The sequence below is a fragment of the Neolamprologus brichardi genome, chromosome 15 (genome assembly GCF_056152115.1).
Source record: "Neolamprologus brichardi isolate AB-2024 chromosome 15, ASM5615211v1, whole genome shotgun sequence".
In the NCBI taxonomy this organism is placed as follows: domain Eukaryota; kingdom Metazoa; phylum Chordata; class Actinopteri; order Cichliformes; family Cichlidae; genus Neolamprologus; species Neolamprologus brichardi.
The window spans coordinates 4,106,028-4,132,245 of NC_142118.1; the positions used below are offsets into that span (position 1 = coordinate 4,106,028).

General features: G+C 39.4%; 1 protein-coding gene across 4 annotated transcripts in view; it reads right to left on the bottom strand.

Annotated features, from left to right (window-relative positions):
• Positions 1–23,283, bottom strand: part of klhl29 (kelch-like family member 29) — a 280,861-nt gene extending 257,578 nt beyond the window's left edge. For 2 of the 4 annotated variants that reach the window (XM_087852070.1, XM_087852068.1), the window contains exon 1: positions 8,730–9,010. The gene's annotated coding sequence lies outside the window, so the exon portion shown is untranslated. Of the gene's footprint in view, positions 1–8,729; positions 9,011–23,218 lie in introns of those variants that run through there. The other 2 variants (XM_087852069.1, XM_087852071.1) reach the window with 2 other exon arrangements.
• Positions 23,284–26,218: the final 2,935 nt, after the last annotated feature.

A 26,218-nucleotide genomic window follows, 5' to 3' on the forward strand; every position in this document is an offset into this window, starting at 1 on the left:
CTTTTCTTTTCGATAAAGCTTATAGTTAGGGCTTGATTAGGTGACCTGAACTTTCCCTTAGTTATGGTGCTGTAGGCTCAAACTGCTACAGCAGCGGTCCCCAACCTTTTTTGCGTCACAGACCGGTTTATGTCCGACAATATTTTCACAGACCGGCCTTTAAGGTGTCACGGATAAATACAACAAAATAAAACCAGTACCAAAAAAGAAGATTTATTCATAACACACGGGGAAAGACCCAAGGAAACCAAGTTAACGATAAAACGATTTAAAAAAACGGATAAAAACGCAGAAAAACACAAATTTCACCTCTGTGCTACACGACTTCAAGTGAGGCACTGAGCACTTCTGTTCACTCCCCGTGTGTTTATATGCCACCAACATATCATTACATTTTTGTCTTCTCTCGTCCTCACTGTTGATTTAGACTTATGCAGTGAATCTTTGCAGAGTGTGCGACATAACTTACGTAAGTGGTTGAAATCGTTGCCAGCACTCATACTTTTGTGTAGCGTTTTATGTATTAATTACATTGTGGCCGTGTTTTATATGCGGTGCCAGACACGATACAAACAAATAAAATGCTGGTATTTTTTCCATCCTGCGCCCCTGCTCTTTGTTGTGGTCATTTTCTTTTTCTTTTTTTTTTGGGGGGGGGGGGGGGGGGGGGGGGAGGCAAACATATTTGTCCCTTAAGTTTTTCCACTTCTTTGTAAATTCCCTCACGTCCATTCTGACGGTTTCAGCGATCTCCCTCCAGGAATTCGCTACCATCTGTGAGTCCTTATATTGGAGCAATGATTATCATTCCTTATTGAGGCAATGATTGTTATTCTCACTGATAAAATAAAAAGCCGTGGTGAAAAAGTAGCCGGAACACACAGGAGCCATCAACAGTGCTGAACAGGCCAGTTACAATAGTTGTGGGCTGCATTAACAAGACGTGTAGATATGATTTCTAGGGACGTTCATGTCATGTTATGGCATAAAGTTTCAGAGGGGTTTGCGGTTACAATGTACCTATGATGTAGATTTAAAACAAAGTATAAAGTATGTAAAGTATACCCTACTAGTCTGCGTCTCTCTTTCTCCTTGACTCTCAACCGATCACGGCGGATAGCCACCAATCCCTGAGCCTGGTACTAACAGTGGTTTTCTTCCTATTATAAGGGAGTTTTTCCTTCCCACTGTTGCCAAGTGCTTGCTCGTTGGTTGTCAGGCTTTTATCCAAAATATACTAAATTCATTACCTTATGGCATAAAGTGCTTTGAGGCGACGGTTGTTGTGATTTGGCGCCCTATAAATAAACCTGAACTCAATTGAAAATTGAATAGAATATGAGCTAATGTCAATAGTCCAATTTTGATAATGTGGTGACCCACTTACACAGAGTTTAAATGAATAAAAACAGCCCCCTTTCCTTTTTAATTTGTTGCTGGCTGTCATACGGTAATTACCAAATACAATTAATGACCCTGGTCATTGTGCTGCAGGTATTTATACAGAGAAAATCTACTGCCAACGTGAATTAATCAACAGTGGAGTGCATGCATCGCAGCATTAGGACGGCTGGGATGGTGCCAATATTTTATAAGCTGTTGTGGCCCTTGAAAGAATACATCCAAACTAATGCAAACAGGTTGTAAATAGGACAATATTACAGATGCACATCACACCACCTGTAAACACGTGATTTATGTACCCTCTTAACTCAAAAAGCCACCTTTTAACTCGCGCAGTTGGAGTATGCAAATCAGACATGGCTGTAAGTCACTGTTATGTATACTACAATTAATTGTGAACCATTTACATATTTAGTCCTTACTGCAGATAAATGATTCAGAGGCTTCCCCTCAAACAGATCCCTTCAAAATAAATGCGTGGTGAAGGATGAAGTAGGAGTGGCATCCCCAGATTCAGGTAAGAAGATTACTGGGTAAACCCTGCTTTTAGTATATTTTCTTGTTAATACCAAGCCGAATGGCAATTTAAAAAAAGAAAAGAAAAAATCCACCCTGCGGCACACAGCACATAGACTATACACTGCAGTTACATTGTGGCACCACTGAAATGACAGTGGCAAAGCTCAAATAGGTTTATTGTAAATTCCCATGGTTCTGAGACAAAAAGCAAGTGAAATGAGTTCAAGTGACTTCAGTGACCGGTGAAATTTCTTTTCCTCTTGAAGTAATTTGAAGTCTGGTTTGCCTCAAGCAGACAGAGTTAGTTTGAGTCTGACATTCCACCTCAAAACCTCTTCCAACAGGCCTCTCTTTAAGCTCGGCTTCTCCTCAAGGCAGATTCAATTATTCAATTTCAAATAAATGATTACATAATGTGTCCGTGTCCTTTTAAGGCCTGGTGCACTTCCCAAACAATGTCTGCTTTAGTCTCCTTTTTTTTTAACAACTTGGACATGGCTTGAATAGGTTTTGTATTACATTATATATGATGTTTATTCCAAAGCAGAGATAAGATAGTGAAGTGCACCTTATTAAAATGAGTAAGGTTTATAAAAGGGATGCCTGGGGAGCTGTGGCCGTCAGCTGCGGTGCAGAAATATTCCTGTAGACAGGCTTAATGGGGGCCTGCATAAACAGGAGGAAAAATAGCAGTGGTTCTGTTGGTTGTGATGGTCTACAAGATAAAAAAAAAAAAAAAAAAAAAGATTTTCCATGTCCACCTCTTTCACAGCCCGCTCCCTCCCTTGATGGTGCAAACCTACGGCATCATCGCATGGGGCTAACAGGCTTAACCTGCCCCCTGCGGAGCCACTCACCACACAGCAGCCTCCCAGAGTGCAGCGGCCCTGAGATGCAGCCTCACAGGCTTGAGTCCAAACCAAATCCTCACCCCGTGTCCCCAAACATGTCAAGTGAATTTAAACACTCTATGTGGGTATTAGCATTAATGGAATAGTCTTCAGTTTTCCTAACAATGCTTTCTTTTCTTTTTTTTGGCAGGAGGACCAAATACTTTCAATGCCACATTGAACAAATGCAATCCGAGCTAAAGTTACTGGTAAATTTAGAATTTAAGTGCAGCCCTTGGCCCTGGTGTTATGGCCTAATGGCTCACAGCCTTTTGTGTAGGGTGGTTCAGATTCCTGGAAAGCATAGCTGTTTGACAACAAACACACTCATGCCACGTACTACATATTACAGCCACAGCAACACTATGACACTTTTAAAGTCAGCAGATTAAAGACCTAAAATCATTACACTAACAGAAATCCTAATGTTAGGTGTTAATATTGAAATATGTGAAAAAAATACAAATAAAATTGAAATATAAATGTATATTAAAGAACCTATTCAGTTAAACAGTACCAAAATTCCTAACTTTCATAATCAACAACATAAATACAACAACAGAAACTACGCTTTGAAAGTGATCTATTAAATCAAATCTCCATGGATGCAGGAGGTTCAGAGCTTAGTGCATTTTGAGACCATTTGAGTCTCTGAAAAGGGAAACTGCAGGCTTTTTAGAAATATGATACCAGCATCACTAGCCCTTGAGCGACTGTGTTCAAGAGGGCAGCTGAAGAGACTGCTTTTCATAGTTCACTGATCTCTAAAGAGCTTGGGAAGCACGGCATTTGCTCATGGCCTTATGCCCCGTGTGTTAGCAAGTATTTTATGCTTTGTAATGGCCAGTTATGCTAAATATTCAGCGGCATATTTAAACAAAGACATCACTGTTCCAGAAAACCAATAAGGAAAGAAAGGAAAGGCTCCCTTAAAAGCTGCGGGAGAATAATTCAGTACTATCGGCAAAGAAAAAACTTAATGTGGTAAGTATCTGATCCATCTTCATCTTTGTCCTTGAAAGGCATCCCCTGTCAGTATTTAGAATAGGGTTTTAGTTTTCCCTGAGATGGTATTCAGATTTACAGCAAAAATGTGTTAAAAAGACGTTACAGCTACTTTTTTTAATAACAAGTGTTACTTTTAAAACAACTAATGGAAAAAACCAAAAAACCTCACTATGCTTTGCGTTGGAAGGAAAACGAGGCCTTTTGGTCATCCTGTCACTGAAAACGCCTTTATCGTGTTGATATCAAAGCAGGACACGGTAAACCAAATCAAGACAGATCAAGCATTCTCTCCACCCCTGCTATCAAGCTTGAATACACTAACAAACATGGCCAACACAAGCTGAAACCCATCTTGATCAATGAGAGACTTATATTTGTTAAAGCAAGCTTGTGTATGAGCCACAGTGTCATTAGCATACAGTGCTACAGCTTGGATACGGCTGTTATCACAAACCGGGTGTAAATGATCTAAGGCTCTGCTCATACATGGCCTTAACATTGGTCTTGGGTGGTACAACTACAGGTGGACTGCTGCTGAAGGGACTCGATTAATGCCCCATTGCTCAGACCACATTTGGAGGTGGTCTAGATGGGGATACCTCCCCATTCTTTAAACAGTCTTTAGACAAACGTGTTCTTGGACACATTAAAAGATGGCTTGCTCTAACTAACCTGCTCCTTTTCCAGCAACAAACAGCAAAACAGTTGGTGGAGTACACGTGGCAGACTCTTTCGTGCAAAAAAAGCATTTCTGGATCCATTGAACAATTTTTAACCAGAACCAAATGCAAATCATCAAAAATATATTCTTCTTCAATTTTTTAAACCAAGCATTCTAAACTTAATCACACAACTAACAAAACTACATATGTTTCTGTCAAATGAGGCGAGAGATTCATTGTCTTAATTATATGCAGACTGACCGTGTTAATGCAGCCAGTCAACCTCGAAAGCCCAATTCCACAATTCGCAATAGCCTGTCAGAGTGGGTCTAGATTTGCTTGACATAATAATGGGTAACAGGTCCAGTACCAAACTGAGCTATGTAGGCAGGACTTTAATATTTAATATAATAATATAATAATGCAGGACAGGATTATTTTTATAAATGTGGAAGTAAAATCTGTTATAAAGTCGTCACCCCAGATGTTTGTGATGAAGCATGCCAGGTATGATGAGGACTAAATTCTTGCTCCGTGCTGCTTTTAACTGCAGCTCCCGTTGTTTCAGCATGACTGCTTGAAAAGAAAAACTGAAAACTTGCTAAGCAAACTGACCTTGAGGTCAAGTTCAACCTGTACAGAGATTCCATGCTTGCAATTTGCTAGCAGCACAACACCCTGAAAAATTAACCTAAGAAAAAGGAAATAAATGCACTAAGAGTACAAAAAGCTACCTGAGTACCATCTAAGTGGTTATGGCAATTTAATACAGTGCTTCCTGAGTGAATTGAAATAACGGTTCAATTAACACAAAAACAGAAGCAAAAAAAGGAGCAATATTATGAAAACTGCTGGGTACACTGTGTTCAAAGGAGTCAACATTATTCACCACTAGCATCAAAGGGTTAGCACGAAATGTATACATAATGTACTGCAAGCTTTCTTGCTGAAGGAAGTCTTTACAGTAAATACAGTAAGCAGTAGCATGCAATAGATTTATGTTTGTATTGACAGAGGAGAGACATTAATATTGTTTTCTAACTTACGACAAGAAAAGAAACCACTAAGAATATTTCCTGTAATAAATGATTTCTTTAACGAACAAAACCCATAATTATTTTTTTATTATTTAAAAAAAATAATATCACATTTCAGAAACATAAAAAATATATATTTGTGAAATGCAGAGTGCATCAAAAAGAATAATTCAATTTCAAAGTGCTTTAGGTCAAGCCATTCACCAGTAACAATCGAAGCACATACCGTTAGAAAGAACGGATTCGTGACTTTCATGTGGTTGCTGGAAGGTGGCATAACAGCAGTGGCTACAGTGACCACAGACAAGTTTGACTATTGTATGAACATATGCAAGTGTCCGGGGAGGTACGCCTTGAGCAACAGTTAAGTTTTGTATGTAAAAGTTTATATTCAGCCATGTACTTTAAATTTTACTGCAATTTTCCTTTTCCTTTAAAAAAACAAAAAACAACAAAAAACAGTCTTTTGAAATTGGAACAATTTTTTTTAATACCCTGTCTGTGTGTGCGCTTAAAAAATAAACAATATATAAATAAATAATAAATCATTATAAATCATTTAATAACAACAGTTGTGTCACATTAATTCAGTAAAAGATTTGTTAAAAGATTTTAAAATTGCAGATATTACTGCTAAATTCAACTCACTGTCACCTGATTGTGTAACAGGCTACAAGAATCTGATTTCACCTTTCAAAATCTCACATTTCAGATCCCAGTGTGTGGGTACTGTTGTTTGAATATACTGGTGTTTCTAAAGGGGTGCACGTGTAACCCCCCCACCCACCGGCAACAAAAATAAAAATAAAAAATAAAAATTTACTCACATACTCAAAGCAGCCTCTATGAACACGCAGAGAGAGCACAGTATAAATCTGCTAGAGCAATGTGATTACAGAAGAAAGGATACCCTCTTTAACCTTGGAGAAAATAGAGTTCATTGTGTGCAAAGAGACAAAAACATGCACAACTGCTTTTCATTCTCATTTTGATTGAGGGCGGGCTGGTCCAGATTGGCCTTCTAATATCGACTGCTCCAACAGAATCAGCGTAATTGCCGGCTACATTCACGCTTTAATATTTTGCTTTGGTGAGCAGGCTGCAGATAAACCGAGGCATTACGTATACATTAGTTTAAAAAAAAAAAATGAAAAAGAAAAAAGGAGACACTGGAAATTACTTCATCTTCTCCAAACTGCTGCCGAATAGCTATATTTATCTGACTGCTGTTACATGAAAATAGCTCAGAGCTTGGCTTTCTGCGGTCATATTTATTGGCAAGTTTGGCACAGCTTCTGCTTCCTCGACTCCTTGAAATACACGGTTGATCACCGGAGGCAAAACCAAGTGCATCACAACTTCATCCAAGTACAAGAAAACACTGTACAGCATTTCATCCTTTCTACCTCCTTATCCTTGATTTAGATCACACATTCCACACCGGCCAAATTATACATGCTTTACCCCGTGTTCTCCTTCTTGGAAAACGTGGTGGAAAAAAAAAATTATAATAAATGGCCTTGAGCTGCAGTTTTGTAATTTGCTGACCATAACAACAGGAGTCGTTTTTCGCTTTGCCTTTGCTAATAGGATAAATGCCTCTGGGTAATTTCTAAATGAATTCCTCCGGCCAAAGCGGTTCCCTAGACCAACCTAAATCACATTTGATATAGAAGGATTATCCCTGATTGAGTTTATTGCAAAGAAGCTTGTGACAAACTGAAGACACGACAATACTTCCACAGAGGTAAGGCTTGCCTGACAATAAGGCTCTGTAGCTTAACACACGCTACAGAGTGCGTTAACACCTCTCCATATAATGCTGCTGTGTGATCATCCACCTGCGGTGACTGGTTATCCTAAATGTGCAGAGCGAGAGTTCTCCCTCGAATGCAGCACGTGAGGCGAGAAGACCCCCGCTAAACAAGGCAGCTCTCAGGCAAATGCATTGTCTTACCTTATCCAGTCCAGAGCTCCGTCTCTTCAGAGAGGACTAGCACTAAAGCCTCTTAATCCCTGCCTTGATTTGTGATAGCCTACTAGGTTTTCAAATGTCATCAGCAGGGAAGTGTGTCCTGCTCCTGCCCCACATGCTCAGCCCATTAATACAATAACAAATGTTGGATGCATCTTCAGAATAGCAACGCACGCGCAGTCATGTTGGGTGGCCGTAGGCTACATCTATTTATATACAGCAAGTCAGGCTCGTAAACAGGGATCAGCACCGGGGGGACCATCCAGGAGAATCGACAAGCGTGCTGTTGGATGTGAGAGTTCACCATAAATCATGCTAAATATGGACTACAGGCACAATGTGATAATTCTGTGATCCATGCGTTCGCCTCTACGGTGCCTTCACACTTGCACAGGACAACAGCTCCTGCCCGGTCAGAAGGTGCATTTGTAAAACAGCATGGACTCGATGATCATCGGGAACTTTCTGCAAAACACAGTGTCCTTCACAGCCAGTGCTCCACTCCACTTCACAGCACTGCACTGTAACAACACATGGGACTTGTCGTGAGCAACGCTTAGCTGTTTGAAGGATGAGTCTTGCCTAGTGCAGGCTACAACTTTACACGCATCTGTGGAATATAATAACAGGATTTTATTTATTTATTTATTTTTCCTCAAATCCACTCCAGAGCCACAATAAATCTTTCCGTTACAATCTGTGCAGTAGTGGGATTTGTGCAGCTGTAAATTCAGAAGATGCACAACTGGGGTAAGTGACATTGAAATTTATTTCTTCTGCCCGGTCGTTTGCACATGATTAAAGGCTTCTAGGCAGTTTGTCAGCACATGACCAGCTGATTACACCTGAATTATTTTGGTATATATATAATTCAGTAATATGTGTGTATATCTGATAGCGTTGCTATAGTGACCAACTGTAAGTCCTAAATTGTTTGACATTGACGCAGACCGCTCCTTTAAATTCCCAAACCTCGATCTGAGTCGTGAAGTTAGTTTTATTCGCCCTCCTCTTAACGGGAGCGCTTGCGCACAACGTGAGCGCCGTACACACCATTTGGTAGCCTATGGTCCTCAGCTAAGGGCTGGCAGTGAAACTGATGATCCCCCTCATTCATTCATGATAGGACGAGTGAACTCCTGCCTTAACACAAAAGCGTGCAAAAAAAAAAAATTGAAGCAAAGGCGAGAGTCAGCGCGGTGTTTCTTCCCACCTCCGCTGACCGAGCGCTTACCTCCACCGGCCGCTCGCTGCTCCTGTCCCCCGGCGTTTGTCCTTGTTTCGCTCCGGCGCTGATTATGTATGAATGCTGTCTTTATCCCGCAAAGACCGCTGTTGCATTTTACAGCAAAAGGAGCAGCACAGTGCAGTGGCAGCGGCTGTGGGCCGGTCTGTAAGTGGCCTGCCTGCGCTCGGCTCCGCACGTCACCAAGTGGAGTGGACAGGACTTGGCAGACGGGCTTTCTGCGCTCTCTGCGCGGCGGCGGATCTGAGATGTAAGCGACTGCTTGGACGGACTGGCACACCGTGTGGCCACTTTACTCCCGATGCTGCTCCTCCCCTTTCACTTTGTTTCTCTCACACAAGCCCTACAGCGCCTCCCACCCGCCACTGTATGCCATCGCACGTACCCGCAGAGAGCTGTGCTTGCACTCCAGCATCAGTGAAGCTGTCCTCGCAGGAGGTTCCTTGGATCATTATCAGCCATGAAGGGAGTTCCAAAGGTTCAATCGTATTCTTCTTCTATTACTTAGACAAGCAAGCAAGAAAACAAACTGTAATAATTGTATTATTCACTAAAAAAAGAAAAGAAAAAACAGTGTTTGGGGTGGTTACAGCTGAAATATTCCCAAACAATCTTCCCAAATAAGTCCAAATTACAGATGAAAGGTGCACTAATGCTGGCTGTTCTTTCTTCCCAAAACCGCTGTAGCTTTCCCCGTCCTACCTGGCTCTTAAATGCTGGTAATTACATTCACTTAGCGTCCCGGTTGTAAATCAGCCCCTGATTAGATGGCTAGAATGAAAATCAACAGGGCCCTCTCCGGCTTGATCCAAATTGCCTAAAATCAATGTCCTTTTTGCTTCCCTAACCACTTTTCCATGAGCACAATCAGCAATGTGACGCGATCAAGCAAAGGTGGGAAGAAATAATTACAGAAAGTCAAGAAAAGACAGCCCCGACCTCTCACCGAGGACATTTTGATGCACCGCGGCAGGAAAAACACAGGTCTGGACGATAAATGAATTCCTATTCGGCAGATTTATTTGTTTTGATAGTTCAGGTTTATCTCGGCCCCTTCTGGGGACCGGCTACTTGTGGGGCAATTAACTCAGACAGACACCTTCTTATCCACTGAGAACCTTTTAATGCTGGCCATATCTTTACAGCCTTCTAAAACTTTCAATTTGTCGCCCAACGTGATTATTTGTTCTTACCTGATGGATTATCTCCCTGTTAGTGGCACATGGCGCAGAATCCATTACAGTCTTTTTGGCTCGCTGTCATCAAGCTCCTCTTTCCTGCCTCGACTGCACTGTACAAGCTTTCACTTACTTTGCTTGATTAGTTCTCCTCTCAAGACCACGTGGGCGTGTACGGCCTCTTTAGATTGACAACTCTATCATTTTCACATCAAGGCACATCACATCAGGGTGATGTTTGGTGACATCGTTTTTTTTTCTGATGTAACTCATCTTCAGCTAGAGCAGGGGTCTAATCAGCCCTAAGTGAAAACACCTGCACCCTTTACAGGACCTAAAAGTATCTTATAAAGAGTATCTATGCAGGAGAGTTAACATGCTGGAGCAGGAAAACCCAGATACGGAAAGGAAACATGGCTGAATTTAGTTGCTTTGTTTTCAGGGTCAGCGCCACTGAATCTTCCTACCACTAACCGCTGTTACAGGCTCTTATACGCTGGAATAATGTCCCTTAAATTAAGAATTATGGCTGTTTACGGTTATAATACAGCACAACAAATGTTTTCCTTTATGATTTTGTATCAGAGTCTTGTAATTATTTGTTACATATTACCAGTTTTGGATGTTTTGTAGCAAAAACACAACAACAAAAAAGAAGCTGAAAAGCATTAAAATATAGGGTTTTTCAAGTGTTTTATCAGCTATATGAATCAAAAGTGAGTGTTATATATAGCAGTTGGAAAGCATATCCATAGTATTTACAAACTACTTATCATAGTGTTTGATATTTAATCAGTAATAAGGCATCATTCTTTACTGTAACCCCCTACTGGAGCACAGTTATCACTCTTACTTAATGATTAGGTTTGTTGACATCATCTTATTCCCAGCATAGTTCAACCCAATTTCCACCTTAGGTCTAATCAGCCTGAGTAATTAAAACACTTGCACGGGTGTGCAAACCTATTCATTTGAAAAAATATTTATTAAAATGAAGTGGGGCAAAAAAGGGCAATATTTCACTCCGAGTTGTTGTGAGTTGCTTTCCACCAAAAACGAATCATGGCTTCGCAGTAACCTCTGACAAGAGACCAGACTTGCATGTAGTGTGTAAAATCCTACGGCGTTACCCTAAAAAAACTAACACAACTTTTTTACTTTCGGCAGAGCACAAATATCATGATCACTGGAATACAATTTAAGCGTATGCACTTCTCAAAATGCCTGGGTGAAATACTCGAGTGCTCTACACTCCAGAGACATCCTGCGTTGCATCAAAATGTCACACTTGGCAGAATAGATAGTGGGCCTTATCAGGGGTCAAATTCTATTTTGCAGTAATTTCAGAAGTCTTTCAGCTGTGCCTTTCAGCTATGGCAGCGAGTGAGACGGTGCGCAATGGTGTGTGCTAATTTGTTGTGGAGCCCAGTGAGCCAAATCGGAGCCTGCAGGTTGTACTTTGAATTAATCAGAACTTCTAACATTGTGCAAATAAAGCTTCCTATCGGAGATCTTTGTTTTTTTGGGGTGGAACAAGTCTCCCAGAGGGGAAAACTGGGTACGATCTACAATGATGGAGCAAGCTCTTAGCGACTGTTTAATGGTGATGGGCTAACGATGTTAGGTGATGGGTGATGGGGTGGAAGGAGTGTGCTGTGCATCTCCGAATTTAATGGCAGGTTTGATAAAGTTGCAGTCCAAGATCGGTAAGAAGTAGGAACAATGGGCCGTTGTTGCCTGATAATTAACAAAATTGTAGTGTATCTGTGTCTGCACTAACGGCACCAGCATAACCTAATGGTGTTTTGTGGTTTGAGAGGTTTTGTTCTTATGGAAATAAAATGGGGTCGTGAGTACTTTGGCTGTGTATCACTACATCTGAATGTGTGAAGGCGTTTTGAGTGAATACGCTGGAGGTGGGCGATACATTCAAAGTGCGAATCTGTACAAACGTTTATGTCCAAATTAATTTAAAGGCTAAAACGTGTGAAAAAAACATATCTGAAAAAGTAGATTTCATTTTTTTATTTGTATGGAGCAATTATTATGGATAGGGGAACGATTAAAATATATATATACTGCACAAGCTAACGTAGGAATGCACAAAGTGGCTTTGCATAAAGGTTTGCAGTTACTTGTGTGTTTGTGGGCAGAAGTCAACTGTATGTGGCAACTGCAGGTCTACAGGTAGACGTTACAGTGCAAATAAAACCTACGACTTTTGATTCTTCCTCTTGCATAAGCCAATGCTTCTGCTAAGATATAATTTCACAATTCAGCAACAGAGCCAAGGGGTGCGAGCTTTCTTTGCTGTAAATCCACAGTTGCAAGCACATAACAAAGTTGCCTGTCTGAAAGAAGAAAAACATGTTCATAAAGCGAGTGAAAACAAGCTAACACAGACTAGAAAAAATTATAAAGAAAGTGTCATATCGTTACAAGTCTAGCTGCTCGCATTCATTCAGTCCGACATAGCCGTCATACTTCAAGGTGAAATCAATTCCATTAGCGAAATAAAGGTAACAATCTCGCGCCGTAGTTCTCCTCGCAATAAGTTAAGTACAAGTTCTAAATCACATTGCACCACCGCGAATACCAATCGTGTTTTTTCTTCTTTTCTCCCAATAACCTCTGTTACATATGTCTGCGGCTGTCTTCTTCAAGGACTCTCCCACCAGACCAGCATGTTCACGTGCTTCATATGCCTAAAAATAAATAAAGCTAAAGCAGCTTAAGATTCTGGTTTGGACACTTTGTGCTTTTCACCTGATCTGGCACAATGATTGGCCCAATTGTCCAGCCTCAGGCTAGATTTTCTTATTCCGGAAAACAGAACCCAGAATAGGTACGGCGGTGTACCACTTGAATTATAATATGCTGGAAGGTCATTATGGATTTTTTTCTGTGTGTGTGTGTGTGTGTTCAGTGACATTAAAAACATTTTTGCATGCATTCAGTGAATGAATTTTTTTTTACAAGTCTAGTATGTATTTTGAATAAGAAAAACAGCAGTAATTGTAGGTGTAAAACATGTTTAAATAAAGAAACGTTTTTATCGTTTTCTTTTGTGTAGTCATGTTGTTGCCTTTCACAGGTTAGTTTCCATTTACTTAGCTAGTGTCAGGGCTCTGCAGGGCACTGTGTTACTCATGCCTTACTGTACCTACTACATGCATAAATCTGGAACCTGTAAACAACAGTAATTGGGCTCAAGGGGAAGTGGACAAAAAAAAGCAAATTGCTTCCATGAGTTTACATATCATTTCATCTCGTTTGTAGATTTATTTTCGGTACAATGCAGGTGAAAGGAATGGAAAGTGAATAGAAATTCAGCAAAGACATGCCCTCCAAAGAACTTTTGTTTCTAGTCAGAGATTGAAGGGAAAAAAACTTTATGGGAGTTAGTCCACTGTTGAAAGATGCTTTCATTCACTTCCGCAGTTTATCGATCAGCTTCTAAATCTATTATTTACTTTAGGTTATATATCAGCGTATAGTCTTTGCACTTCAGCCCCAGTGCCACTATTTATTTCTTTTTATGGTTAGTGTATATATTCTTGTCAAAAACTGTGCATTTGATGATGGCTGGTACTGAACCCTGTGTCACGTCCACATAATGTCAATGTGAGTCTATGAATGCCCCAACAAAACAAGTTAGTTTGCAAATGTGCTGTTTTTAACAGCTGGGGGAAAAAAGATTCTTAATAAATGTCTGACTTTCTTTGGAGAAACTTGCTGTGAAGAAAGTTCAATGGAAAAAAAGGAAAAGATTTTTCATACCTCCTACCGCACGGTATATTCGCACTGCAAAAATGTACACACCCTGCCTATAAGCACTATTCTCAATAACCATCCAACTAGAAAATATAACGAAGCCTTGTGAGATTTGTGTGTGTGTGCAGATGTGACTGATACGCTTCGCTAAAAATGTTAGCGAAATGTAATCAAATTCAGTGGGTGAAACTGTAGCTTGTGTGTGTATTTTTCAAAACTTTTACTCTTTTTTAACAATAAACGACGTACTCTACATTCATTTAACTTGACTTCAATTAAAGCTCTCTCAACGTGGAGAAACTCACATAACATGTTTGTTTTAACAAGTTTTTTAAAAAGTACAAAGTTGTGTTTTGTCTTCAGCAGCCATGACAGATTTGAAAATAATGTGGGCTCCACCCTGGTGAGGGAGACTCATGTTGGCAATATTGTTTTAAGCAGAATTACAGAATAGGGCAGAGTCTGCACGTTTATCCTATTAGAAGGAAATGAAGCAGACAGTCTGTCTGTGTTTATCCATTATGAAATCCATATCTGGCTGGAAATGAAACAGTCAAGGTTCAGCCTCCAAAAAAAATTTTCTTCAAACGAAACTTGGGCCAACAAGGAATTTACAAATGGTTAATTGGCTGCTGTGGCTCTCAGCATAGCTATCTATAAAAACTGAACTCGTGCTCGCATGCTGAACTCAATATGCTTTAGAGCGTCTTCAAATAGGAATGCACATTATCAAGCTGAGCAAAATATATATTAGAGGCCATTCTCTCCTGTGACAAGTCATTACAGGAGCAATGCCAAGTTTTCAGAAATGCAAATGCTGTTAATGGAGGGCCTTTGGGTGAAAGCACTTGGCTCGTGTTAAATTATAATGACATTTATGCTGCTCACCCTGTGCGAGTATCAAAGGATTTCTTCTCTTGTCTTTGTATAAAACAGATTTTTTGATGTCGAACATTTCTCCCGTCTGGTAGGGTGTTGCTTATTGCCAGTGAACACAGGAGTTAGTAGATGGTTGAATGGCTGGCATTCTTGCAGTGATGTTCAAGTGGCTTTTTATCTGGATGTAATGTGAATGAAATTGCCATTTCTGTGACAATAAACCCAGCAAATTGCTCACGATGTCCCTTAATGCCGGCGGGTTTTAGCAGTTTTAGGTGTAACTTGAGAGCGACTTCAAATTGTCACATTCCTCCTCCGCCATGGCTGCCTGGAAACCAAAACAATTAGCAGGACTATTTCTGCAGAGATGACCACAATCCTCACACTTTTCCTGCCGCAGGTGGCGAAAGGCTCCTTTCCAATTAACAAGTCTAATTACATCACAACTCCACAGAGCTGTCTCGCATTCATTGTGTCTGATTGTCAGCGGGCACTTGTGAGTTGGTGCTTTTGTTTGATCTGTTTACAACTCTTTCATCGCGCGGTGTGAATTTAAAACGCAGCAGAAATAATCGGCCGGGTCGTAGTATGACTCTTCTTTTCTTACTAGGTTTGATAATTAGCCATTACTTGAATACTGCTAAATACTTACCAAACTATGGTGAATATTCATAGTGCAGCTTGCTATTTAGATAGCAGGGCACTACATATAAATTAAAGGAGGTCTCCAAAAAAGCTTCCACAGCTGTACTCACTGCTTCTCACTTTAATCCCAAAAACTACTATTTCAAATGTACATACTCTTGCATTACCAATAAATATATATGAATATATACAATGCTCATACATCAGCTGGCAAATATTATGCAACTCCTAAACGACACATTATCACTCATAAAATGAACTTCACAGGCACCTGTATACACGTCCCATTGCAATAGACAACTACGTCCTTGAATTTGGGCTTTTTATTCTGGTTGTTTGGGTTTTTGTTTTTTATCAGAGATCAAGGGAAGCCATCTCTCATCCTACTTGCAATCTTGTTTCACCTTTAAGATTTCATTTAAGCGCTCATCTCCTTTCCTGTAGTCGTGCACAGCTGATTCCTCTCTGCACCCTCTCGTTTACAGAGACCCCCATAATAAGCCAAAATGTGCTTCTCCGACTCCTTATCATAACTACTGTACCCAGGTGCCACCTTTAATTTTTAAAATGTGCTAATATGTTCCTGCTTTAATACTTTCATCCATCAATTTTCTTCCTCTTATCAAACCTTAGGTTCTCAGTTCCAGGTCTCAACTATTCACACACAGAGTCGCACCTACAGCTTAGAACTGCTGGAGGAACCCAGAATGTTCAAACTCTGGACCTCCTTGGTAAGCGGTTAGCAGCAGTGCTAATCATGCTACCAGCATGCCAACCAATGCATAAAAACAATTGTAACCTACCCTATTCTTCTACTTCTCCTTATTGTTATTACTAGTATGGCCAGAGGGGCCGATGGCACGATATGGCAGCCTCGCTTCTGTCAGTGTGCACCAGGGCAGCTGTGGCTACAACTGTGGCTGCCTCCACCAGTGTATGAATGTAAGAGTGAATGAATAGTGGAATTGTAAAGCACTTTGAGGGCCTCGAAAAGCGCTATATAAATGCAATCCATTATTATTATTATTAGTAGTAGTAGTAGTATACAGATGTAAGGAGGGAAAACGTTATTTTGCTCTCTCTTAAAATCAAAGCTGCGCACCAATCACTTCACCCTTTACAGCTAGTGCGTTCAGTTGTTAATGCTTGAGATTGCACGTAACGTCTGTCAGTGTTCTGTCTCTAATCATTTGTTTATCTTTCCTCACCAATTAAAAAAAAAAAAGTGCTGTATATGTGATAAACTGTTTTCTAGCACGTATCAACTTCAGAGGTGGTAATGTGTGAGTGGGACAGTCACATCTTGTTTTTGCAGCCCCTAATTGACAGTTTCATGTTCAAGAAAATGTGTAATGAGCTGGTGCACTTAAAAAAAAAACTAAAAAAAAAAATCCTTCTATCAGTTTTTTTACATGTATACCACATATTATCTTTGCAAACCATCCCCAAAAAAGTATTTCTCGCTTATCTTGTAGGGCGTTAGAGTTTTCTATCTTTTGAAAAGACAAAAAAAACCCCACTAAATTCATCCTGAACAAAAACTAGAGACTGCACGCTTCAGAGATTTTATAAAAAATGAGAAGTCCGTGTTGTTTTCTCCTTTCTGCTGCTTCTCTTGTACCTCAGCAAGGCACAAAAACAACCTGTTTCACCCAATTATCTCTCCCACAGGGCGCAGTCAGGCAATTTGGCTCAGTCAAGACTCTGATTCATTGAGCCAGATGATTTAAAGCTTTTGGGGGCCACAAGTCAGCCCACATGGACTGAAACTGCTTCGTGATTCTCAGTTGATATTTAGCAGCGCAAGTTGCTCCACTAAAGGTTGCAGAGACAAAAATAGAATGTTATTTCATGTCTCCCTCATTTGTCACTGTGTGAAAAACTGATTTCTGAGGGACAGAAAAATGCTTTAAAGCACAAAGTACCGTATTCACCCTGTACTGCAAAAGCTGCTTTCTACCTGGACATTTATATTGATGATATGCTGATAACTGACATGTTTTTCTTGCAAAACATACATCATTGCACCACGTAACCTCTAACCCACAGTGTCCTTCACAAATATGAAAGTAATTATCCCGGACATCAGACCTTGCAAAACCAATTCATTCGTGCTTGGCATCCCTCGAGGATGTATTTTCTAATAATTACTGTATGAGATTTAGAGCTGAGGCACACATAAAAGCCAATGATACCTACAGTCAGCCACAGATGTCAGGACTGGTGGAAGAGTCCACTGGCACTTTAAGCCATTTTTGAGCAAAATGACAAATGGGTCAAAGAAATATCTTTTTGCAGCACACCTGCAAGAAGAGAAGTGTTTATGCGTGCGTCTATCCACTGTTTAGAGCCATTAATGGTTGATCAATGCATCAATTCACTCTGGATTGTTGCAATTAGAAAACAATCCTGCAAAAAAAAAAAGCCTATTTTAAGTCATGCGCTATCAGTAGGAAAAGCAACAGAGAGGATAATTGGGTATTGACGAAAGAGTGTGAAAGGCAAAGACAGCATGCAAGACCACTTTCCAATTTACTCTGTCATCTCGAGGCTCTGATTATGCTGTTTACTGACCAGATAATTGGGGCAATGTTCGATAAAAACAAACATTTTAAGGGGGGACATGTCAAATACAAGCAAACTTGCATAAAAATATTCCAAACACTTAACTGGAATGATGCTTTCCTATTTCCCGCAACTACTTGCGAGTCCTGACACACTCATGACTTCCTGGCTCCCCAGTGTTTAATGCACTGTTATTTGCTGGATGGAGCCATTTTTCAAAGCATAGGAGGCTTTTGTGCTTTCCTGGCTGATACTAAATAGCTTCTGAAGAGTTAATTGAGAGAATGATGCCATTATGGTTTCTACTACGAAAGCAACCAAACGATAGCTCACGGTTTATTAGCATTTAATTCAATTCAGTGCAATTTTATTTATATAGCACCAAATCACAACAACAGTTGCCTCAAGGCGCTTTATATTGTAAGGTAGACCCTACAATAATACATACAGAGGAAAAAAAAACAACAATCATATGACCCCCTATGAGCAAGCACTTTGGCGACAATGGGAAGGAAAAACTCCCTTTTAACAGGAAGAAACCTCCAGCAGAACCAGGCTCAGGGAGGGGTGGGGCCATCTGCATTAGATACATTTTTTAATTTTAATAAGAAAAGATGAAAGAATCCTCCAGTCAAAATTTAGCAACATTCAACATTTTAAATTGAAGCGCTTAATAAATATTTTACAAAGAAAAGCGTCTGGACTTCTTTAGGTTGCTTGAAGACGTTTCACCTCTCATCCGAGAAGCTTCTGAAGCTTCTCGGATGAGAGGTGAAACGTCTTCAAGCAACCTAAAGAAGTCCAGACGCTTTTCTTTGCAAGCTCCTTTGACTACGATGACCTGGATGACTGAGAACCTTCACAGGCTTAATAAATATTAACTTTCGGTTTCCTTTTCAATTCCTTAACTTTGAATACTGCTGATTACATTTTTTATTTGTTATTAATATTATATAATCACACAAAATGTAATTCATTTTTAATCTTTCTTCAGAAGGAACAGACAATTCACATAATGTGGAAAAGCCTAGTTTTAGCTGGGAATGAACTTTTAGCAGTCATCACATTAAATTGGTACTGCAGTTATACTTTTCCTACTCTAAACTTCTAACAATGCTTCAATGCAGTGTCTCCTTTTAATTGCCAAGTGCAGAAAATCATGTGAAACTTAAATGTGAGCACCATCTAGTGTTGAAAGCTATTATATTTAATGTGCTTCATTAAATTCTAAAAACAAAAAAGGGCATAATTAGTTTTCTAAAGTTTGTTCATGTAGACTGCCTATGTAGATTTTATACCTTCATGAAATATTCCCATGATTTTTTGTTTTAATTCAGTAAGTGACATACCATTAAATAAAATCCAATACTGCTTTAAGTTAAGTTGTCAATAAAACTCTAAAATCCTGAGGAAAAAAGAATACTGATACAAGAAGTACGGCTATATCAAGCTCTATATGACTCACATTTCCACCTGATTGAATTGCAGGCTTCTCTGTGTCTCGGTAGCTCAGTGGGTTTTGTTACCCCACAGCTAGCAGAAGCCTCGTGGCTTGGTGAAAGACAACAGAGGCCATCTGTTGTCTGTCTATTTTCTTTGGTGCTCTGCCACAAAACTCTGCTGCCAGAACACCCAAGGGTACCCATGTGCACTATGCTGCGCCTGGGGACCGGCTCATTGAGGCACCTTTATAGCCTACTGGCTCCACTGGGAGGTGCCTGCGTTCTGCCAAAGCCCAGACACAACAGTGGCGGCGTTTGAAAAGGGCCTTGTTGTTGCTGCATCGTTACACAACCGTGCCATTAACCTTAATTGGAGCAGCTTGGTGGAACACAGAAAAACTTTCAGCACTCGGAGACAGTGATGTTGTTCCCCCGAGTTACATAAAATCGAAACTGATCTCAGGCTGAGTTAATTGAATTGCAGAATACTTATCGTCCTGCTGAGGAGCTGAGGAGTAACTGAGGAGTAAGTGCTGTACAGTTAGAACTAATTCTTTGTTTCTGAGCTGTTTTATGATCACGGAAGCATTGCTCCTCCCCTTGTTTCTTGGGAATCATAATGACACTGCTGTAATAATTTCCATAACGATTGTTACTTGGGTGTAGTCCAGGAAACACAAACTTAAGAACAGACATTGGAGACTAAGGGGAATCCCCTTAAAAAAATAGCTTTTAAATCAATAAATTATTTGTGAAAGACTGAATAAAGACATTGTTTTAAGCAACTACATCATGTATGGTAGATCTCACTATGACAAATTGCTGTAAAAATACAGTATTCAACTGTATTTTTACTATAACACAAATTGTTTTGGAAATGTATTCACTTGTGTTGTGACAGTAAATATATACATATTTTTCATCAGACTGATTGTTGTGGATATGTGGTGTAACCTCCTGTATTTATGTTACCAAGAATAATGTTAAGGTTTGGCTAGCAACAGGCTAGCATGACTGAGGCTCCTGTAGCATTTACTCGGCTCTGTCCGGTGTTCATCTTTAGGGCCTTTGTTGAAACAGTAAATACAACAGAATTCCTATTAGCTGGCTATGTGGTGCAGAGAGTTGTAACAAAGCTGATGTCTTGTCATAGTTTGGGAAAATCGAAGTCAAGGTTCATGGGTGAGTAAATACAGTTAGACTTTACTGTAATGAAGTGTTTGTGGAGGTTGCAGTAGGAGCCCCATAAAAGCAGCATAATGTCAACCAAATAGCTTACAGTATTACACTGCAAAGCTCCTATTTTGAGTATTGTGATTACGGTAATATAGCAGTATAATACGGCTAAATCGTGCTCCCAGTACTGATTTAGCAAGGGCAGGTCTTACAGTACATTACAAGTCTGCCTATTCATATGTCACATCCCTTAATGTATAGTAGAATAGTAAAGAATAAAAGGTAATGCTCTTAAATGTTTCGGTTTTTCTGCCTAGCTTTTAGACTCTTGGGTCTTTCTTTTTCCCACTGTAGCGTGATGGTATTATTAATATTTTCTATTCATCATTTAAAAAAAATCCGCCTAGCACTTCCAGCCTAAATCTGTTATCTCATGCTGATATTAAGCTCCATAGAGATTGGATTGGAAAAGAAGATTACTGTGGCAGAAGGATTTTCCGGGCCAGCGGGTCACTGCACATGCATTGGTACCAGCAGCATTACAGTAACTCATCTGAATATGTTTGTCCACGGAGTTAATCTTCCATTAACTGCTAACAGAACTCCTCCAGAGTGTATGTCGCTCTGGCTTTTTGAGAGAAAGCCGAGGACATTAGGCAAACACATTAAATTTGTTAAAAGGACAAATAAAGCAAACACTTGAATGGATTTCTCCCACTTAACTAAATAGCTAAGGCATTGTCTTGGTGTTACAATAAGCTGCAAACACACATCAATTATTTAGCCCAAACAGAGCTGGAGTCTGAGAACATTTTTGTGTGTTTTTTTCTAAGTCATGAAATGGTTTGTGAATGTCAACAGCTTGACAGATTGTGGAAATGCACAATACTGAATGAATAGTGTAAACATGAGATGAATCATTGCTGTCACAGGCGATACAAGCACGGAGCGGTAGAAATTCTGCTCTTGGCCTCCACCAGCCTATAAAATCTTTATCTTTGCAACCAGTAATGTCTTTTCTAAGTAGAGTTTTCTATGTTTATGCACCTACTTATGTTCAAAATAGAAACAGCAACACTTTCCAGGGTGTTTATACTGCAAAGCAGCTATTGCCCGTCCATGGCCTCTGTAGAAGATCTCTAATTAGTCACATTCCTAATTGCATAGCATACACATTAAAACTGCATGAATTAAATCAGATGAAAGCCTACGATCGCGGCGCTAGACTGTCAAACATAGCTTAGAAAACACACAATGTCCTCACATTATCAGTTGCACAGAAACCATTCCTTCATGTCTTTATAAAAAAAATTTGATCCTTTGAGCGAGATTTCACATAAAAGGCAGCAGCGTGTGTGCTTGAGGTCATGATCTGCGAATCTTTCTCCACAGAGAAGCATGCCTCTGAAGAACAGAGCATTGCTTCTCCTTGCTGAGGGTGGAGCTGATTTGTTGCAGGTGTTCACGGCCACACAACCTCAGACTCCATTATCCCCACTGCCATGTTTCACAGCTAGTTTGAGGTATCATTTTCTCTCCTCTGTGTCCTCTTACACACACCCTTCTGTTGCCACTAATCTCAAACTTGGATTTATGAGTATATAAGACTTTCACTTTCAAATGATAGGTTGTGCAGTCCACAACCAAGCATTAAGCTTTGTTTCGCCTCCTGTGAAGTGGTTTGGAGGTCGCTGTTGAACAGCAGTGTTTTGGTGATTCGAGTTCTTTATTTAGCAAGTTCTGTGGCTCTGATTAAGTTGCTTTTTCTGTCTCTCTGTGAGGAAGAGATTGATCTTTTGATTGTTCTGATTGATTTGGCCTGCCTGATTGCGTTTCAGATACTACTCGTGTAGCTCTTGCAAAACATTTGAAAGCTTCTTAGAAACTTTAGAATGGCCACGATGTATCAAAAATCTCTCATTCCATAGAACAACAGATTTTTTGCCATCATATTGCTGTTTGGTAAGTAAACAATGCAATGATTTTAAGTGTTTATTTGAGGAAAAGGTTTTCTGCCACATTTTTTGGAAACATATTTTTCAGTTTAAATAAAACGCATCCTTACTTTCAAAATTTGATATTTTGACTTTTTACTATTTTAATAAGCTATAGTGTTTAACTAATTTCAGTGTGTTTGGATGTACGCTTTGCTAGCTTTTTTGAAAACAGACACAGCTGTGTGAGGAGTAGCTGGAATCTGCCTGAATGACACCTGAACACTGTTCTGACAGATCACAACTCATCTCTGTCCTTTTGGAAAAATTGTATGACAAACTTAGTTTTGATTGCTAAACTATACGTGGCAGCCTTCTTCTTCTTTTTTTTTTTTTTTACCCCTAAATTGTTATCCTTACATGTTATTTGCTATGAATTATATTTTTAAATGTTTAGATTCACATTATTTTCAAGCTTACATCATAACATGGCAGGTTTTTTGATATACTCTCCTGCTGTAATATGTGCTCTACAAATGTTTTTGCGTTTGCAAAACGTCTTAAGACTTGGAAGCACAAATTTTCAAAGAAATGAACATTTCATTGGCAGGTAAGGTTTACATGAGTGTTTGTATTGTCAGGTTGTAAAAAATTGATTTAGCTTTTAAGTCACTGATAAAGTGTAATGAAGTCTAGCTTCTCATGTTCTACCAAATCTGCAGCAGAAGTCAATGGCAAATATTAATTTACTGCAGAAATCATTAACATATAGTCCTTTTAAACATCAGGTCTGTGGATTTTAACATTACTTAAAATACAAGCAAAAAAATCTTCCTCCACTATTTAGCAATTTAACAAGATAAACGGATCAGATTAAAACATACCATTTGTGCTGCCTGTCTGCACTCTCATATGGACGCCTTCACCTTTCTGGACACCTTCCTGGTTGAAGAATTGTAAAATATTACTACTTCTATAGTTAAATAAATATCTACCATAGTAACAAAAATCCGTACTATTAGCTGGCAATGACAAGTGGTGGAGAAACTTTTCAAACCATTCCTTCAGGAAAGAGAGTGCATACGCAGGAAAAATGTGCATACATTTTAAAAAGTAAAAAAATATTCTGCAGAAAAATGTCAATTTAATGTTAAACTGATTAATATTAATGTTGCATATTTTAAGGTCGAGTTCATTTTAAATACATTATATTATATTTTATGTCCTTTTAAAAAAGTAAAATGTATTACAATTTATTCATGACAAGAAAGAAAAATTAGCTAAATGAAAAGGCTTGAGTAGTGTGTGACATGGTTAATTGTTAATATCTATGAGGGGATTAAAAAAATCAATGGAAATCGATGGTAGAGCATTAGCAAATGCGGAAATCAGCAGCTGATTAAACATATTACATTCAAACATTCTCGTAGATGCTAATCTGAAAGTGAGCCAGCACCTGGGTCAACTTGCCTGTTTTATTAAAGCTGCGGTCCCCTCTCCATCATGGTCACAGCTTTCCTTGCTCGGGTACTGAGTTATTAACAACTTCTTCACACTCCATCTTCTCTACATCACATATGTTGACCAAGGTGGTTAGCAAGAGGAAACTCTTAGGATGCTAAATCACCGAAGCTTTTTTACTTGCTAATGCTAGCCGTGTGATAACTGATCTCAGACCTGTAAAAGCAAAGCAATGCGCATGCGCAAACATCGGGGGCTGTGGGGACTGCCGCCTTCTCAGCTTAGCTAGCTCAAATCATGTTAACCCGAAACGTACTTGCCTGTAAAACAGACACAGCTACATTTTTGCCAACTGATGGCACTGATGTAACAAGATCGCAGTGACGTTAGGATGGATACAAACAGCTGTCTAAGTTGAAAGGAGAGAGGTGTCTTTACTTTTGGTGCATTTTCATTTAAAGTGTCTATTTTTAAATGGGACAACCTTTTCCTGTGAGGTTAAAGGTCATTTGTAGACACCTTTATGGTGAATTTAATAAGAGAATGCACATGTGTAGCAAGAAGAAAAAAAATAAAAGCAGCCCAACTTGTTTTCAGTTTAACTATAAAGCATTAGCAAATAGTTTATTATCATAAATTAGTTAATAGTTATTGGCTAATAGTGATACAAATTAAAGTTTATTACCTCTTTGTAAGATCCCCTATTAGGGAAATTATACACACATGTTATTATAATGAATAATTAAATACTAAGTTTAAAAACAGAACATTGTGTCTCAGTGAAACATATCTCTATATAATTTCATTTTTATGTCAAGTGTTGCAATACTTGTACTGTCATTATTACCACTAGAGGGCAGGCCAGCATTCATTTTCTCCTATGAAGGCAGTTGACTGTATTGAATTCTTTTATCTGCTTGATAACAAGTTTTCAGGTGTACTCTGCTCATAAGCTTTCATGTTTCACATTTAATATACAAAGAAACCAACAAAGCCCACCACAGATCCTCATTTGTTAAATTAAAATCATCTCGCTATGTTAGCCCAAAGAGATCAGGAGGCTTGTGTTGCTGTGTATGAAACACGGTGCACTTGCAGGTGTTGTTGAGCAATGACACATGGCTTTACAGTGTCAATGTAAACCTAAGAACTTGAATTTGTTCTTGAGAATTTGGGTTATCACATTAGATAATTCAACCGTAAACAGGGTGACCATGAATGAACACGGTAGGTGGAAGTGCTCTTGAGCACACGCACACACACAGATGAAAGTACTGTCAAAGCACTGCATGAACAAATGAAATCTGAAGTGATTTTCTTCCTCGGAGCGATTCAAACACAGGATGGGGTCAGCAGGTCGGCTACAATTGCAGAACTACAATGTTGTCACACAGAACAGCAGAAAGGACTGTAGGCAGGAGTCTCTCAAGAGAGAGAGACACCAGGAAAATGATTTGACTGAAGAGCATTCTTCTGAAGTCTCATGTGTGCGATCATTTAGATGAAGTGGAGCTGACAGAGCAGTCCTCACTCATTTGCAATCCATTCAAGTTCTGACAGTGATTGGAGTCTCATTAGGAATGGGGAAGTGCTTTTGTTGGGGCATGCTGGCCAGAAGAGCACTGGGTTTTTTGTTTGTTTGTTTTAAATACATAAATAGGTTGCAAAGTATCTACATCACAGTCACTTGGTTGTGGAGATTTAACCATCACTTAGCTGGTAGTCTAAATTTCAATTCCACATTTTTATTCCAGGACTCGACTGGATTTGTCTAAGGGCGAGGATGTTTATGCTCCTTTTATTCCTCTTTTTAAAGCTTCTTCTGTCCTCAAAGTCACAGCTGTGTTCTTGAGATGATTTGGGATACCCCCACTGCATGACAATGATATCAAATAGTAGATAGTAGAGTAATATAATCATTATTTGAAACTTTCTCCACATTTATTATGAAAATTCACCATTGTAATGATTTCGAAGGGTGGTTAAAGACTTTTGCAAAGTACTATATATGTGTCCACTCTGCATTTAATCATTAGTTATTATTAACCCCTGGCACTCCACAGCGTGTCTTCCTCCCCTCACAAACAACCGGCTGCACCAGACACCCACCCCTCCCTGTGCCAAGATTTCTTCCTGTTAAAAGGGAGTTTCTTCCCTCTGTTGCCAAAATGTTTGCCCAAAGGGGATCACATGATTGTTGGGGATCTCTCTGTATTATTGTAGTGTCTTTACCTCACAATGTAAAGATGAAATGGTGTGTCTGTGTGTGTTTTTCTTAAATGTAGCCATTACAACATTACAAATGTTAAGCGTGTAATGATGCGTGATTCTGCACGTTGTGCTGAAGAGCTTTTATTTTGTATGTACAGGGAAAAAAACAACAAAAAGAAAGAAAAAAAAAAAACCCAAAACAAAATCCAGTA